This window comes from Antechinus flavipes, chromosome 1, assembly GCF_016432865.1.
Source record: "Antechinus flavipes isolate AdamAnt ecotype Samford, QLD, Australia chromosome 1, AdamAnt_v2, whole genome shotgun sequence".
In the NCBI taxonomy this organism is placed as follows: domain Eukaryota; kingdom Metazoa; phylum Chordata; class Mammalia; order Dasyuromorphia; family Dasyuridae; genus Antechinus; species Antechinus flavipes.
In genome coordinates, this window is record NC_067398.1 from 192,481,971 (window position 1) to 192,485,733 (window position 3,763).

The following is a 3,763-nucleotide window of genomic DNA, read 5'->3' on the forward strand; positions in this document are numbered from 1 at the left end:
TACCCATTCAAGTTGATAAATCTCAATATAAGAAAAATAAAATCAGATAATTGAACTAATGATGATTAATACAGTTAGATGGTACAAATAGATGAGTCCTGAGCTTAAGGTAAAGAAAACCTGAATTAAAATCCTGCCTCAGACACTTGCTGTGTAAACTTAATTAGTTTACCCTCTGGCAGCATCATTTTCTTCATTTTTAAAATGAAGATTTTGGATTCATCTCTCAGTTTGTGCTTCTATGATCTTGATATGTGTGCCATCTTTCTCTAATATCCATCACCCTCTCTTCACTCATTGATCCCAGGTATTTCCCTCAGGTTCTAATACTTCATGATTCAGAATCCTCTTCAAACTACTGCTCACACCAATGCATTTAATTTTTTTTCCCACTCAACAAACATTTATTAAAAGTTCTAAGAGCATTTACATAGTATAACTCAAAAATACTGAGAAAATGGTATACAATTTCAAATTTTCTCTAATATTACTTCACACATTAATGCCTTACACATTTTAATAGCACCATCAGTAACATGACAATCACAATATAATCATTTTCTTACAAGACTCTAGATAGCTTGTTAGTGACAACAAAAGCAGAAGCTAGGTCCAGATTAGCTTTATTTTAGATCCTACTTTTGCCAACAATAATAACTATAAAGATTTAACTCTTCACACTTTAGAAACAGATGCACAAAGACAAGGGTATACATCGTTTAAAAATTATAAAAAGAACAATTTCCTATAGTTTAAATAAAAAGTGAATATAACTAGATTGAGAAGAGTATGTTTACAAATAAAGATGAGGTTGATGATTGCTTACGTTTCCATAGTTACAAAGCACTTAATTTATTTATAGCTACAAAGCACTTAAGTTCACCATTTCATTTTATTCTCACAATATTATGAGGTAGCTAATGTAAGTATTATTGGTCTCATTTATAAAGGAGGAAAGAGAGAGTTTTAGACTGCTTTACCACAATGTCAAAAAATAAATGGAAAAATCAGGACATAAATTCAAATACCAGAGTTGGTGAACAAAAAGCAGTTTCATCAAGTTATAGAAATCATTAATGCCTAAAAGAATTAATAGCAGTAATAAATCTTAAACTATATTATAAGGCTGTAATTATCAAAATTATCTGGTACTAAGAAATAGAAAAGTAGATCAGTGGAATGAAGTAAAAATACATGCTACACAAGCAAATTAATATAGTAACCTTATATTTTATAAGTGTAAAGGCAGTTTTGGGGATAAAAATTCATTATTTGGTAAAAATTGTTGTGAAAACTGGAAAACAGTCTGGCAGAAATCGGGCATAGACCAAAATCTTACACTATTTACTGAGACAAGATCAAAGTGAATATGTGATCTAAATATAAAGAGATATTACAAGAAAATTTGAAGAACATGGAATGTATTACCAATTAGACTTATGGATAGGCAAACAATTTATGAATAAACAAGAGACAGAGAATAATGTGAGGTACAAAATGAATAATTTTGATTACATTAAAAAGATTTTTGTACAAAAAAATTTTATGGACAGATTCTCAGATGGACGTCTCATATCTCAAATGTATAAAGAACTTTGTCAAATCTATAATACAAGTCATTCCCCAATTTAGAAATGCTCAAAGGATATGAACAGGAAATTTTGTGATGAAGAAATCAAAACAATTTTTAGTCATATGAAAAAATGTTCCAAATTATTATTGGTTAGAAAAATGCAAATGAAAACCACCTTAAGATATCATTTTACACTTATCTGATTGCCTAAAATGATTGAAGGGGAAAACAACAAATGTCTGAGGAAATGTGGAAAAATTAGAAGACTAATTCACTGTTGATAGAACAATCTGGAGAGCAATCTGGAATTACGCCCAAGTAGCTATTAAACTGCCTACATCCTGTGACTTGTTTCTCAAAATGATTAAGGAAAAATGGAAAGAACCTATACGTTTTAAAATATTTATGGTAGATATCTTTGTGGTGTCAAAAAACTAGAAATTTTAGGGATGCTCATCAATTGGGGAATGGCTGTACAAGTTTTAATAATGATTGTGATGGAATACTAGTGTATTCTAAGAAATGATGAGTACAGTAAACTTGGAAAAACATGGATAGACTTGCACAAAATAATGAATTGTAAAAGAAGCAGATCCAAGAGAACATTGTATACAGTAACAGCAATATTATTTTAAGAACAACTTTGAGTGACCAAGTCATTTTGACTATTATAAATATCCAAATTAACTACAAAGAACACATATTTACATCTATATAAAGAATTGATAAATAGATGTACAGAATGGTTTTACATACATACAGATATATATATATATATATATATATATATATATATATATATATATATATATATATATAGCCATATTTGTATCTAACAGTAGCCATTTGGGAAGGGAAAAGAGAAAAAAAAAAAAGAAGTTACATGATAATCTTATTACATGTCTAAAAAGAATGGCACATTATAATAGATTTGCAGTTTCATGTACAATTATCTCCCCTCTTCCCCCCCCCCCCCCCCCCATTCTACTATGTTATGGAAATCCTTGTTTTTTTAAGTTCAGAATAAAAGAAAAGAACTAATCAATAATGTTACCTAATTACTTTTGCAAGGTCCATTAAGCTAGGACTATCTCAATTAATTTCACAGTATCTGGTTTGTGATTTCCATGATCATTGTCACTATGTATATAAAGACAAGTTTGTTTTTTAGAATTTTGTAACTGAGAATTCCATCCTTTCTCTGGACATGTAAATAAATTTATAATACATAATACATGTCTATACAGAATTATACATAGCTATATTAATCACTGGGGATTTTTCCATGTGTTAAGATGTTTATATATTAAAAGTATATTTCCTACCCCTTAATAGAATCTGAAGTAGCATTTACATATAGACAGACTCCTAAGAGAACATGCTTTAAACACCTCTCTCTCTATTAGGTAACATTTGATCTTCCCTTGAGAGAAGAATCCTAATCACCTACACCACAAGGATTGGCAATTTAAAGGATGAGCTCTTAAGACTCATGTCCTTATTAATTGGCTATTGCCCTGTATACTTGAGTAATTTTAATAGTTTCTTAACTTTTGTTTTTAGTCACACCCAGATCCAAGGCTATGTTTCACATTCTGACTGCTGGAAAATGTCCTTGCCATCATCTTTGCCAAAGCACATAGCCTTTCTCCCCTATGTCTCTTACTCTGGAAAAAGTATTACTTTGATTATACTAGTAATACTATCATTGCTTCTTGAGTTGTTGATTTCCCTCTACTCATTTTTCCTGTGGATTCCCAAGTGAAAATGTTCTTCCCTTCATTTCTGTACCATTTACTGACACTGTGCATTTACTGTTCTTTTCCTCAGAAATATCCTCCCTTTGAAAGCTCATTCTGCACCTGGACTACTCATTCTCCACTTTTATAGGGGTTTCTTCTGATTGAATGGTTCCTCCTAGAAACTCCATTTTGGGAAAAATGCTCAGACCACCATCCCACTTTCTTTCTTTCCAGAATGCATTCCTAACCATACTTTGCCTACCATTCCTCTGTATGGCATTCTTCTTTAGAATGGAAGTTTTTTTTTTTTTTTTAAAAGGACAGAGACTTTTTCTGATTGAGTTTGTATTCATATTTCCAACATATACTCTTCTCTGTGATACATACCTCCTTGATGTTTCATGACTAAGTCATCCCATCTCTGGAATGCTCTCTCTCCCTCCTTCCT